This window comes from Pinus tabuliformis, chromosome 6, assembly GCF_031772625.1.
Source record: "Pinus tabuliformis cultivar Carrire ecotype Pingquan chromosome 6, CPIR1, whole genome shotgun sequence".
Classification (NCBI taxonomy): Eukaryota; Viridiplantae; Streptophyta; class Pinopsida; order Pinales; family Pinaceae; genus Pinus; species Pinus tabuliformis.
In genome coordinates this window covers 433791494-433807474 of record NC_142292.1, presented here as the reverse complement: position 1 = coordinate 433807474, position 15981 = coordinate 433791494, and the positions used below count along the sequence as shown (strand labels likewise).

The window sequence follows — 15981 nt, the reverse complement described above, 5'->3', positions numbered from 1 at the left end:
GATAGAGTTATTATACTTAGATTATCCCTGACTGTCTAATGAATCCCTATGCCTCATGCACTTCCCCAAGCTTCAGGAAACCCTCGTTTCCTTGATTATAGATATCCTTCATTTTGCTTGAAATATCATGGTGTTGGTGATGGAATAAGATTGTTGAAGGTTGGGATAGGACAACTCCGGAGGATAGTTCCGCTTGGAGCCAGAGAAAGACTCAAGTGAATTCTCTCCATGTTATTTATAGCTTACTACAATAAAAGAAATGTTGTCTTGTTTCCAAAATTAACTATGTATATGCATAAAATTATGTTTAATTCATATATGAATGTCACTTTGATGTATGATAAATCATTTGTTTATATGATATAAAGTCAATTTCATGAATATGATTTACTTCTATACTACTATGTATGTGCGAATTGAATGATTTTCAGGTTTGAAGAACATTGGGAGTTGTAGAGGGTCTGAACCCTGCGGGACCTACTCGAACGAAGGAAATCTGGGTACAGTCACTCTTACGTAGTTTGATAATATAATCATCTTTCCTAAGCTATTTGAGTATTTCTTTTTGTAGTTTGCTTCTACTTTGTTGGGGTTCTAACCTAAAGCCCTAGGGTGCTTTCACCCGAAACAATATGTTGCCGATATAGAAGCCCAATTATCTGGTATCCCCCAGATAGGTACCGTAGTAATTATAACTTGACAGATCAAGAAGTGAACCAGGCTTTCGTTGTGCTTAAAAGGAAAAATGGTTTTAGGCTGTACAAGGAGGAAGTATACCCAACCTATTCCTTAACTCAATTACACCTTAACCATCTGATTGCATGAGAATATGCAATAAGGTAAGCTGGGGATTATGTTGGGACAATAAAAAGGTATGTTTTCTCCTCGTAAATAGCCTAATTTAGCATTTGTCTTCATATGTTTATCTTCATTTTATGTATCAAAGTAGAGGTAACAACAACTGAATTTGGGTAAAAGCGATTACTAACAAACTAGATAAATCTAGGCATGGAAAACTAGCTTTTAATATCTTTATGTGCAGAGATGCAGACTGGACAATGGTTGTTCAATAGACAGAACAACAACAACCAGTAAAGGAAAAAGACAGCGTCTAGGGCAAGCAGGACAGCGGGAGACCTGGCAGACCAATGTTATTTTATGATGAAATCAGATTGAGTATTGTGAAATATTCAAGATCCTTTGATTCTAAGGATTCACTTTTATCTATTTATTTTTCTAAATGTTATATAAGGCCGAAAGGAAAACTGAACAACTACTCTAGAAATTCACAGATTGTAACTATTCTTTTGGACATATAATACTTTCGTCTTGGTGATGTTGTAACTTTGTTACTTATTTTAATGAAGAATATTGTGTTTAATTCATAATCATATTTTGAGTATCTAATAGTGGGGACTTCTGGAGACTTTGGGTTCAGTTAAGAGAAGATCTATTGCTTCACCTATGTTATAATCATTTCTTTTTATTCTTTACTATTTATTATTGTTAAGCTAATATAATTCTGATTACCATGAGGATTGACGATTCTGATTTACATTTGCTGAAGATTTGGTTGTGAGTTACATATGCATGATGCTCTTTATTGAAGTGGTTATGTTAATTCCAACATTAGATTACTGTTCTTTCTAAGTAACATTATCATAGATTTCAAAGCTAGAATTTGCTTTCCGTGAGATGTTCATATGGTCATTTGTTGTTTAATAATCTTTTTTTGTTCAATTATCATAGCTCCCTTTCATGTTAAATAATTTAGTTTCAATTCCAGTTAAGACTGCCAAGTATGATTCTTTCTATTTGTATTCAGATTCATTTGCTTTCAGAATAAGTTAATTAGAATTGCAAAGTGTGTTATGAATTCCTTTCAGAAGCATTTGGATTGTATTTAGATAAACAGACAATAGCAATCGCAATGATTCCAACATAGATTGACCTATGAATTCACTACATATATAATGTTGACACTCTTGAAATAAAAAGACTTGCCCTGGGTTGATAATAAATAGAGGTATTGAGATTGTTCATAATAGGACATCTTAGTGCACCAACAATGGCCTTTGCTTCAGCCCACTTGGTTAAATAGTTAGTGCACACAATGATGTACTATTTTTTCCTAGATGGAGGGTCAACGGGTCCAATGAAATCCATGCCCCACTTGTCAAATGGCTCGAAAGTCACTTGAGGTTGCAAAGGAATTTCATCCCTTGGGGTAGATTTCCCCATCCTTTGGAATCAATCACACTGACTTGTATAACTCCTTACATCTTGGGGAAGAGTGGGCCAGTAATAACCAACTTGTAGTACCTAGAGTGTTGTTCTTGTGGCTGAAAAGTGACCTCCACAAGGCCCATCATGATAGGTCAAAAGGATCTCAAAGACTTCCTCCTCCCTGAAACATCTTCTCAGAATTTGATCTGGGCCTAGTTTGAAGAGGTTTCCCCAAATCCAAGTGAATGGGGCGCTCTTCCTTACAATCTTGCTCTTTTCCTTGGAGGAAAAATTTGGTTGAAACTATGCAAACACTAAGTAATTTTCTATATCAGTAAATCATGGAGAGAGAACTGAAATGGCGAATAAGTGCTCATCTGGTAACTGATCGTCAACCATTACTTCCTCTAGTGTAGGCAAAGTCAATCTGGATAAAAAACCTGCAACAACATTCTCCTTGCAAGGCTTATCAATAATAGTTAAATCAATCTGTTGCAATAAAAGTAACCATCTAATAATATGGCCATTTACATCAGGTTTATTCATCAAGTATTTAATTGCAACATGGTCAATATGTACAAATGTGTCGTAACCAGTAATGTAATGTCTAAATTTATTCAATGAATGCACAATAGCTAGGAGCTCTTTTTCAGTCACTGTGTAGTTCAGCTCGGCTTTTGACAAAATGAAGTAAATGGCTTAAGGTATCTTGTCATCTAGATGGCCTAGTGCTGCTCCTATGGCTTTGTGAGAGGCATTGGTATGTATATGGAAAGGAAGAGCCCAATTTGGGCCTCGAAGAATAGGTGTAGTAATCAACTTGTCCTCTAGGGTGTCCAAGGCTTCTTGAAAACTTTCTGACCATACAAATTTGGAGTCCTTGGCCAATAACCCAAATAAAGGAGAAGCTAACTTACTGATGTCATTTATAGATCTCCTATAGTATCTGGCTAAACCTAGAAAAATTTTGACATCTCTCTGTTTTAATGGAGCTGGGACCCTTTGGATGATGTCTATCTTATTTGGGTCTACCTGCAATCCTTTCTGGGATAATGAGAGACCTAGAATAGTCCCTACAGACATCAAGAACTCACATTTTTCAAGACTAAGGGATAGGTTCATTTCAATGCATTTGTTCATCACCTTACCCAATTTCAAGAGAGCCTCTTGGTAATCACACCCATAGGGTGTAAAGTCATACATATAAATTTCCACTGCATCATGGACTAGCTCGACAAAGATACTCAGGACTACCTTTCAGAAAGTTTCAAGGGAATTACATAGGCAAAAAGGAAGGACCCTATAAGCGAAAGTACCTGAAGGACAGGTGAAGGTGGATTTATCCTAATCCTCTAGGCTAATATGGATTTGATTGTATCCACTGAACCCATCTAGGAAAGAGAAGAACTATTTCCCCGCTAGGCCATCTAACACTTGGTCAATGAAAGGTAGAGAGAAATGGTCCTTCTTTGTTGTTTAATTCTCTGTAATCAACACAAATCTTCCACTTCCCATTTGTCTTTGCAACCAACACCAAAGGAGAAACCCACTCACTGTCCGAGATAGGGTAAATGAATCCTACATCTAGTAGCTTTTGCAATTATTCTTTCACTATATCCTTGAGAGTTGGATTCATTCTCCTTTGGGGTTGTCGGACTAGTTTGCAACCTTATTTGATATAAATGTGGTGAGTACACACCGAGGGGTGCACTCCCTTCATTTATTTGTAACTCCAAGCAAAGGCATCCAGATGTTCCCTTAGCATGTTGCACAACTCTTCTTCTTGGTGTACAGAAAGAGGGGTTGATTTTCAAAGTTCCTTCAGGGGCAGATTCTATTGTCTTGACATGAGTAGGGTTTGAATCAGGTAAGCATAGATCAATCTGATGGTTGATATTGGTTTCCTTTACAACTTCCTCTAAGGACAACGTGTTGGGAGTTGGATTTTGGACGCTGTGTTCAATCAAATCATCTTCATCAGGTCGTCCTCCTCCCATGGCAGATTCTAGGGTATAGAGTTACACTGAGTAAACTTAATCTTCTTCCTCCTCTTCTAGCCATAAAGGCAAATCATGTTCTAAAGATGGTTGAGCAAGAGGTTACAAGATCAACTGCTTGGATATATGCCCATTTTTTATAGTCATGTTTCCTACCCTACAACTGACGTAGGCATCGGCAGTGGGTGAACAAGGCCTCCGAAGTATGAGAAGATAACCATGAAGTTTGCTCTTAGACTGGAGAACTAGGAAGTCAGCAGGGGATTTCCAGGACTTAATGGAGACCATCATATCCTCAACAATCTCATCAAGGGCTATTATGGAATAGTTGGCAAGATGCAAGACTATTGTGGTCTTTCTTAATGAACCCTAGAGATTTAGCTTGAGTAGGTGTCCGTAGTCATTACATTAATGGAAGCCCCAAGATCAATCAATGTGTGTGGGATAATGGTGCCATTGATGTGCACATCTACTACAGGGCTTCCAGGGTCTAAATACTTTGGGAAAATTACTTGCCCCAACATTAATTCATACAGTTGTCCAATGACATTAGTGGTAGGGGTGTCTCTTTTTCGCCTCCCTGGATGCTTGAAACACTTCTCTTTAATAAGTTTTTTGTAAATAGGTACATCCTTAATGGCTTGAAGAGGTGGAATTTTGACACATAGATTTTTCAGTTCACCCAGAAGTTCATTCTCTTCTAGGGTAGGCTAGACTTGATGATTTAATATTTCAGGAAAGGGTGATGGATTTACTTTGGGCATACTTTCCTCTCTTCCCCCTCGCTCTCCCTCGGTGGATATGGAGGTTGGATGTCCGGGAGTACTCTCCTAGCCCTCAGGTTGATTTCCTGAATTTCCATAACATAAGTAGGGTAGGAAGTCTCTCCACTATATCCTTGTTGTGCTTGTCTGTTGTTGGGGTTCGGATTTTGTTGGGTAGGAATATGGGGTTGTTTAGGTGGAGCAGGGTGTAAAATCTATGGTTGAGTAGGAGGTGAAGGCAATAAAGATGGATCATTGCTGTATGGGGGCCTCCACCCCTAGGGTGGTGCATTCCACTGAGGTTGTGGAGGAGTATATGGATGAAATGGTTGGTTGGTTGGCTTGGAATGGTATTGAGGTGCAAAAGACCAAGGAGAAGTGTAGACTAGGAGGGATGAGTTGGGGGGGCCCAAGAGGGAATGGATGTGTTTTGGTTAGGGTTGTAATATGCATAGGATGACCCTTACATGCCTTGCTGGTATGGTCAAGGTCCACGAGGCCTCCTTTGATTTATGTAGTAGAGTTGTTTAGTCACCCCTATAGTTCGCTGATACACATATTTTAGTCTAGGTAGAGAAGGGAACTTGTCTGTGGAGTGGTTTTCTTCATAGACCGAGAAAATTTATATAATTTTTAATGGACAATCATTCCTAGGGTGCCTCCTTGTGCATCTGGGGCAGAATATGGCTAATGATCTCTTTGCTTCCTCCTGCTTTCTCTTGATGTGCATAGTGTTCATATGTAGGGAAAGGGTTTGCAGTATTTCACTCTTCAAATATTCCAAGATATTTCTAATTTCACCTTTTATGGATGTGTTGGAAGAGGATGATTTGGCCATTGGTTGATTGCCCCTACCCTTTTTCCTAGCTACCCTAGAATGGTTCTTAAAGACATTCTTGATATCTTCATAGTGTAGGTTTAGGGTATCCAGAAGATCTTCCTTGACCCCCCTTGAGTAGGACTAGCTTCAGCGACTCATGATCAAGTGTGCACCTGGCCCTTTTGTAGCTAAGCTAGAATCTTTCCTTATAATCTTCTAAGAACTCATCATGCCCTAAGGTCATTCTAAAAATTTCCTCTTTAGTGTCTTTGGACCTACAGTAATCTTGATACTTGTTATTGAAGGCTTGCCGCATCTAAGCCTAGGTGGTGATGCTATCCCCAGGTAAATCCATGAACCAGCACAGAGCTACATCCTTGAGAGTGGATGGGAATAATTTCAACTTATAATCATAAGTGGTATAATCATAAGGTCTGCATATGGCAACGAACTCAAACAAGAAAGTATCTGGATCTTCTGATGTCAGGCCATGGAAGTGAGGAAGAGCAGAGGGGATTATGTTTTTCATCTTAGCATCCCCATTGGTTTCTCTGATGGAAAACACACCCTCAATTATTTCTCTATCTCCTCTGTCATTTCTGTTTTCAGCCATTAGATCAGTTGGAATGGGTTCTCTTTCTTCTTCTCCTCCTACAGGCTCTTCAAAAATTTCTAGTTTCTCACCTAAGGGGTCCTCCAATTCACAGCCACCAAAGAAGAGGGAAGGTTGGCTCTTTGAAATGGTGGGGGTATTTGGTATAAATTTTCCTAAGTTATCCCTATTCCTAAGAGGCATGAAAGAAGTGATTTTTCTTTTCAAGCTTTAAGACTAATTGGAAAATTGAAATAACAAACTGAATGGAAACTAACTGTTGAATGAAATCTTACTTGCAGAATGGAAAGGAAAGAAAACCAACTTATAATTACTTTTGGAAAAAAAACGAAGCTAATAGCAGAACAAAAGAGATAAGAAATGGAGGAAAGAAATCAGAAATCACATATACTTAGACACCTCCCTGACAACAACACGAAAAACTTATGAGCACTAGTATTGCAGAAAAAATTTTGCAACTCCTAGGCTACAAACTTTACTTTATCAACCCAGGGTTCATACAAACTTGGAGGTTACAGTGTTGTATACACAAGTATATGCAATGGGTCCACTCTTTTTCACTGCTAAGCTAGTGATAAACCACTAGGGTTTCTCAAACCAACCTTCTATTGATTTTGAAGAAGTTTGATTGCCAATGGAGAAAGGGGGACTTTACCATAATTGAGGGAATTGAAATATTGTCTACCGCGGTAATGAAAGACTAGAATAAATGATTTAAACATACTAGTCATCTGACTGCTTGTTAAGAGATCTTTCTTTAGAAGAATCCTAAGCTAACATGTGTGTAATCCTAGGCATACAATCTAAGATAATCAAACACTTTACTGGTCTGCATATGAATGAACACAATAATCCTTTTTTTTCCTTTTTGGTGAAAATATGAATGCTAATTTTTCTTGATGGTATGGAAGGTGGGTTAGAGATGGCTGTGAAAGTTCATATGGCTTGGGAGGCAAGTAGGGGTCTTCTCCTACCTTTCTGGATGATTTTTCCATAAATTGGCCTCAAAACAGGCCACTACAAATCGTCCTACAGGATGTCCTAGTGCACCTACAGGATGTCCTAATGCTCCTACAAGATCCCCTGTACTCCTACAAGATCCAACTGAAAGCAATAGGAGTTATTTGGAAGGTGGTATAGGGCTTAGGGAAGGTGAATGATGGAAGAAATAAGGCAAGGGAGTGGCTAGGACTTCCTCAGAACTCAAACCAACATTTGTAAGATGGTTGTATTTGCTCAACAAACATGGAAAGTTTTTCTTGTGGAATGATAAATTGGTTGATGGACTTAGTGGCTCTTGGTGATCATGGATGGATGAGGCTAGGCTGGGACTACTGACACGGGATCTTCCTAAACTACTGAGACTCCTATAATACACACATCACTGGAATTTACCCATGAATCATGCCAAACAAGAAAGACTTCTAATCAACATAAGAAAACATAATTCCATTATTTAATTGCCTAGTTCATGCATGGAAATATTTGCAGAATTTTGTGAAACACCATGAGATCTAATACAAGGCTAGATATATCAGAGGTAAAAACTAAAACCTATTCTTGAAACTAAAAAGATGCTAGCCTAGTTAGCTAAAAACCCTAAATTCGATAAGAAATCAGAATTCTGTCTTTTTGGGGCTGAATAGAATTTTTTACTCAAAACATAGCCCATGAAGGGAGGAGTGAGGAAAAATCCACCTACCATCAACCTTTTTTGTATTCCTTTATCTCTATAAATCTACTGCTAAAGCTATGCACAAATGGAAGAAGACTAATAAAATTCACCACTACTTGCAATGAAACAATGATAAAATCAATTCAACGATTAATCTATGAAATAACCTAAGCATACAAGTAAAATAAGAGGAACCTCTACTGCTAGGGTTGGGTCCTAAACCAATATTTTCAGCCCTCTGAATCAACTCAGTGCTGGATCAAGGAAATTCTCGTTCTCATTATCATATAAAAAAAACTACATAACAGTGTTTTTCCACAATCCTTTAACTTGAAAATGCTTAGTGCTCTTACATAAAAAAATATGAATCCTAATGAGGCTCTAGGCTTCCTTATTTATACAACTGAAGTCTCCAATAACTTCCTTAAATCTGGGGAGGCTTGGCTCCGAAAATCAAGATGAACTGGTTCTTAACTATCACTAGCTTGGCTGCCCATGATCTCCATGACTCGACAGCTTGCAACTCCGAGCTAGTGTGATTTGTTTGAGGGATATTCGAATGAGTGAGGATTTAATGAAGAATATCCATCTCCTATAATCTCTCCTTCTTGTGTCATTCGAGCTCCTGCACCTTAATTAGCCAAAATTGCCATGATTTTCTCCCAAAAACTTGTAATAAGAGCCTAGGATTTTTGTTTCCACCTCTAATGTTTATGGACAAAGAGATCAATTTCTAAACCATGTGGGAGCCAAACTATCACCTTTCCCATTTTGACTTCCTCTACAGAACATCATGGAAAATCTCCATAGATTAGTTATCCTTACTAAAACAAACATTTCACTAGAAATGATCATTAATCCTATGACATTACTACTTCACTATACTTTTTGACCACAAAGCTTATTTTGATGTCTACCCTTCTTATTTCATGACAAGACTACCCTACAAGCCACCAAATTTCTATCATATCCATGAGGTCAACACCAATTTGTGGTTCAAGATATAACTAAGTTGGAACAAACTTAACTCTAGAACCTATGTTATTTTTCCACCCCTAATGTTTATGGACAAAAATATATCAATTTTCTAAAACATACGAGAGCCAAAATATTACCTTTCCCATGTTGACTCCCTCTATTAAACACCATAAAAAATCTCCATAAATTAATTATCCTTATTAAACCAAACAATTAATTAAAAATAATGATTGATTATTACCATAACATTACTATTTTTGTACACCTTTTAACCACATAAAACTTGGTTTGATATCACCCTAGTTCACTTTTGATAAATTGATCCCAATTTAAATAGGAACGCAAAAAATTATAGAGATAACCATAAACACAGAGATGCAGTGGAAATAATACTTCATTTCATTAATGTAAAATACTAAAATATGCTTACAAACAACAATGGAAATAAACTAGCTAGGGTGATGGTAGCTTATCTCTTAGAAGAGATTTGGCAGCTACATGCATTTGAGTTGTGTTACAATGAGGCTCGAAGGCCTATTTATTGTTGAGAAACAATGGAAAACCCTAAACATCCAAAAACCTAACCCTAGAAGATGAAACGCCAAATTGTGGGCCCCGTTTGGGTAAATTGGTACATCAACTTCCCGGGGTCGTAACTTTGGCATACGATCTTCGTTTGACATGCACAATATCTCGTTAGAAATATCTAGCTGAGAAATACAATATTGGGAAGAGAAACATCGGTCCATGGACCCATGTTGCTCCCAGTTTTCCCAAAAAACATCGTTTAGGGCCTCAAAATGGCTTTGGAAGTTCACGACTCAAAAAACTGCTAAAAATAGTAAACTGTGCTACAATTAAGGAAACTGAAAAGCTGAAAGAAACAATGATGGGGGTCCAAGTGGACTTGGCGGGTGGCCACCAATATCACCTAGATCATAAATCTACCAAAATCCCCTCCAATAATATTTGGTGACACAAATACCTAACAATTTTCATACCATTAACAATTATTTATAATAAAAAATACCTCCTATTAAACAAAAGAAAAGACTCAACATTTTATTTAATGAAATTTAATTCCCCTAAGAATTCTCGACGGTCACACATTTTTCCATCATGTGGTCCCTTCTTTCATTTCCTTATTTCTTTATAATTTGTGCTTAGGCAGAGAGAGGTTTTGGGATTTTGTCAGCAGGTTCCTTTCAATAGCATAAGAAGAAGCAGAAGCAGCAATGGAGAGATTGCAAAGGATATTTTCAGGGGTAGGGTGCATGGGACCACCTGCTACGGAGGACCCTATTCATTTCTGTACAATTTGCACAAAGAGAGGTTTTGGGATTTTGGTAGCAGGTTCATTTTAGTAGAAAAAGAAGCAATGGAGATATTGTAAAGGATATTTTCAGGGGTAGGGGGCATGGGACTACCTTCTATGGATGGCCCTATTCATTTCTGTATAATTTTTGCAGAGAGAGGTTTTAAGATTTTGGTAGTAGGTTCATTTCAGTAGCATAAGAAGAAGTAGAAGCAAAAATCTAGAGATTACAAAGGATATTTTCAGGGGCAGGGGACATGGGACCAACTGCTACAGATGACCCTATTCATTTTCGTATAATTTTCGTAGAGAGAGGTTTTGGGATTTTCGTAGCAGGTTCATTTCAGTAGCATAAGAAGAAGCAAAAGTAGCAATGGAGAGATTGCAAAGAATATTTTCAGGGGCAGGGGGCATGGGACCGCCTGCTACAGATGGCCCTATGCTCGATTCATCTGACCAAGTCTACATTTCTTCTCTTTCTCTCCTCAAAATGCTCAAACATGGTACATATTTCTCCTTTTGCCCTGTCAAGTAATCCAATTATTTGTGAGTTCTCTCATGGAAGATTTCTTGAAGATCTGAAAATATACCTTTTGTTGACATTATTGTGTCTTAGAGAATTATTATGAGATGGAAACATATAGTATATTCGCATTATTCGAACCTACATTTGTTTTTGAGATTCAAGAAATCAAGAATACATTGAGACATATTTTACGATTTTGGGCTAGAACAAGGGTTCATTTAAAATTTGTAGGTTAAACAGTACTTTAGACATTTGTCTTGCATTTTGTTGGTGGCAAATCAAACTATGGTGCAAAGTCATCTTTCTATTAATAAATTATATTCTATGGAATGCCTATTAGAATATTTCTTTGACACGATGGTGTTCTATTGGTACTCTACTCACCTGGTGAAAACCAAGCCATGATAGTGATCGAAGGTATTGTATCAGTGTTCACGGATTGAGGAAATGTCCTTAACCTTTGTTATCCATACAACTCATTTATATCAAGAAGATATAACGGTTACACATTCACCAGATTGCAAGAACCAGAAGATTTCTATTCCAATCTTGGTAGGAATCATTCACATTTAAAAGTTTATACACCAAATCCTAACTAACAACCAACAATTACTAACTACTCCCCTAAACAAGGAGCGAGTTAATGAAGTGATTTCAATGGTATTGATCACATATCTAACATTATTCAATCTCAATGTAAAAGAAATAAATACCAAAGATTCCAAAACGAGCAATCCTAAACACAATAATAGGCATATCCTTTATAGGACCCAAGCATCCCAACATATCATATAACCCCAGGAAGAGAGTGGTCTACTACCCCCCTAAAGAGCTGAGTTGTATTTTAGTGATGGTTTAGTTTGTTTAATTAGTTACTGCCTTTTCAATTTTCAATGGATAGTGTCCATCTTTAGTTTATAATTCCAACATGAAGCCAACTAAATGTGAAAGGCGTCAGCAACACTAAAATGGATATGCCATTTATTGGTGTAGGTACAAAAGGCAGAATCCAACCTAATGCCATTTGCTGGAAAAATGCTAAAAAATGTCGATACTACTAGGGAAACCTTTTACCTTAGCAAGAATTCAAGCTGCCATATCTTACAAGCTCAAAGACTTGTAACTGGAAGGACAATACATACTTCTCTTTCAACTAGTGACAGATGAATTCCACCATTCTCTAGTCCTTGCAAAAGCAGTCACATAAAATACCAGAGCAGAGGTTTAGGAAGACAATCGCATGGCATCTTATCTAAAAACTCTTGCTTAAGCATGAGAGGTACAATACAAGTGTTGAAATTTCCACTTCCACTTCAAAGCAGGATAATATTCGTTGACAAAATTTGTCTCTAATATCACAAACACAAAAACCACTTATTCATAGTGTATATCCTTATCAGTAAATGCCTTATCTTGGATTGAATTACCCTGGCAACTATCTCATATTTAGCAATATCAGAAAATTCCTATCTGTTTGTCTTGTTATTTTTAAGATTCTCTAGCAACAAAGAAAGATTAATAGATTTAGATTTTATCATTTCTAGTGATTTAAAACTAGAATGTCCTCCTACTGATGTTTCCCAGCCGGTTCCCACCAAAAGTTGTAAGTTATGCTCATTTAATCTTGAAGAAAACCTTGCAACAACAAATGCAGAACTTGATAGCATTGGACTCAACAGTGAAGTGGGATAAATGATTACGAGGCTTGCATGGAAAGTACTCCCAAAGTATTTGTCTTTTTGTTTTAGTGGTTTGTTATTTTTCATTGAATTATGGGGTCTCCATCTTTTTATTGCATTTTTGTATTATTTGGTTAAGAACATTTAGCTGAGCCCACCGTCCATGGTTAAGCACATTTCGCTGAGCCCGCCGTCTGACACCTTCTTAAATCGGACATTCCTATTCATCTTTTAGAAAGGAAGAAAAAAATTTCAACTTTCATGCCTTCTAGAAATATCCTTGCTCATATTTTTGGGCGTGGGACCGTGCATGAGGCTATAACTAGATAAATGGAAGCTCAAAATGAGGGTGCTTATAATGTTGGCCTGTGCTATTGGGTGCTATGGGTGGTGGTGCCCCTATTTTCACTGGGTCAACTGAAACTCCTTTCTATGGCTATCAAACTGGAATTACAACCTAGTCATAGTTGGCAAGATATCCACTTCCAGGGGACTAGGGGACTATATGATCTCTACAAATCCCAAACTCAATCGTTTCACTTATATATTGCTCAAGGCTTCTTGGATTGGATTTTCTACATTTGTTGCTGAGTAAGTTGTTGTATCATTCACTGGCTCTAGATCAATTGCACCTGGAATTGGACCTACTACTTAAGCTGCTGCGGAATCTAGTGATTCTAGGTAAACTCACTTTCGAATTGTTACCAAAATGAATTCTTGAATTTTGTGCAAATTAATTATTTTAACCAACTGGTCCAAACTGAACTATCCCACCTGGGTCGAATAGTGTGGCATGCAAATCATTATTGGGATTGGTTGGCATAAAATCTATTATTACTTTTTGATTGGATATTGATAGATGGGTGAGGATTCTGTGCAATTATACTAGTTTCGAGCAAAAACTTAGTTTAGATGTACTGGGTTGTGGACGCTTATCAACAATTGCTTATTAGAAAATTTTTATGACATATGCCTTAAATGATTGCAAAAGTCATTCATTTATCCTCATTGTCTAACTCACATAGTACTCATGAATATTTTATGTGTTTGAGGTTTGAGCATTGCAAGCAATAGGTTCTGAGATACTTAGATATCAGTAAGGGGGTCTTACAACTAGAAATGAATGTCTTTTGCTAGAGCCTTGCCAATTTAGAAGTTGGCTTCAGGGTGCATAACCCCAAGTGGATGTGATCGTATCTTTCCTCAGTTTGGAATTAACATCCTTAGTGGCTTCAGTGTCATACCTTGTGTTGTGCCTTGTGGCCCTCTTTGGTTCACAGTTGTCATGTTTTTGATGTCCAAGATAATTGTAACTATTACCATAGTGGCATGTCCACTTTGACAAATCTGTGAAATGTGTTAAGACATTTAACCCCTCAAAATCATGTGATGCTACCTCTCAGTTAACCTAAGTACTCTTCAGGTTATAGATAACATAATCTACAACAAAAACAACCTGCATATCAAATCATCAAAACAAGAAAAATACATACAAAATATATATGTCTCTCTTACCTACAAAGATTTTCATATTTTGTTTGCCCCTTCAACCTCGTCAAAGGTGCAAAGCAACATAAAAATGCGGAATGATTGACTAGATAGAATCATATAAGTAATCTTCAGAGGCATTTCACCAAGTTACCAAAATGATCTGCAAGGGCAAAAAATTATATTTGAAATTTAGAAAATACAACTAAAGACAAGTTTCCATGAATTGCAGATAAGGATATGCACTACAAAAATTTTAGCCATTTAAACTGAAAGAATACATAAAATACTCTCTATCAATTCCTTCATAATACAAGTTCCTGAACTACCACAAGTAGCATGATCTCATTGCTTTGATTCATTTCATTTACAGAGAGCTACAAATGTGCATTCGAAATTATGCAAGTATTAGCATTCCATTTTCAAGGGACTATATTCTAGGATTCCTATAGTTAAATTTACATATTGTACTTATATGACTAACATTGATGTGCATACCTACAACTCTACCCTAATCATAGTATGCAGTGCTCCTGACAAGTCAACATGGCTAAAATCTTCTACAACCATCATTGGCAGGCTCAATGGAACTAAGGTATTTCCTTGAAGCTCTGTGCAGTGTTCTTCAGCATCAACCTAAGCACCAATAATTATGAGTGCAAGGTAATTTTAGTGGGATTTTTGTAGGATATTAACAACAATATCAAGGGTATTTCTTGGAATAACCTCCATCAAAACTTGCACATCATACTCCCATTTTTTATCATTGTCATTGTGCAATAATACATGATATGGTGGACATGTTTTCCTTGATTTTGTTTTACTGTAGTGACAAGCAAATAGAAAGAGACTTAGAAGATGCATTGAAGGAATTGGAAATTCTAAAGACATCATATCTATTTCATTGACAATGAAAATAAAATTCAAGTAAAATTCTAGTCACATACACTCTAATAGCCATGTCCTTCGGAGTAGATATCTTTATTTGACAAAATTTCTACATAAGATAATACGATGAAAGTTTGAAATAAGAATCTATTCATAAGTCATTGTTCTATTTACTGTAAATCAAACTATGATTCTCGACTAGGTGTTGTTTTCTCAATTGTTGGTGTCTCTATCAATCCACTACCTTTTCCCCATGGTGAGGTTGATCTGATTGCAAAAAACACCCAGGTCATGCATGTCCCTTTTGACTATGATATTTTGTCACCTTGGAGACTTTACAATGTTGTTGTCTTGTGGTTGTTCTCCTCACATTTCCCTCTTTGTACATGTAGTATCTCACATGTGCTTAATTGCTAATTTACCCATAAGGGAAAGCTAATTTACACTGATATGATTGGGGATGGGGAAGAATTAATATCGAAGGTATTAAAGTGGCCATCACTTTTGACCCTACTTGAGAGTACAAGCTCATATGGTATATAATGAGAGGACAACTTTAGAATCGTGGGCCTATTTCCATTATTCCTCTTTCATTGTTGTTTGTTTCCATGAATTTCTTTTTCCTTTCCTGCTTTCCATTGATTTTCAATTGGAGAATAATTTGTGTGTACCCAGTGATTGAGGGTTTGATCGGTAGTAAACTATGGTTGAAATTTCAACCTTTGAGATGGACCAAGCTCTAGCTAATGAAGAATAATCTCCTCAAGGTTTTGATGCATGGGAGGGCTCTGTTGGGGCTACAGTTTGCATGTTGAAGGCATAAGAGAAATAAATATTTTTATGCCACATTTTAAACAAACCAACAAGGCAAGATCTCTAATGATTTTACCATTCTTGTATTTTAATTGTAGATCCCTCGATAATGATATCAACAATTATTTAGGTTTTTGACTAATATGATGATAATCAATGAGATCTTACATTTTTGGGTTCTTACCCACTTAGTTTGTTT

General features: G+C 36.9%; 1 pseudogene; it reads right to left on the bottom strand.

The window, feature by feature from the left end:
- Positions 1-14631: 14631 nt before the first annotated feature.
- On the bottom strand, positions 14632-15468 carry LOC149259161 (ATP-dependent Clp protease adapter protein CLPS1, chloroplastic pseudogene; annotated as a pseudogene).
- Positions 15469-15981: the final 513 nt, after the last annotated feature.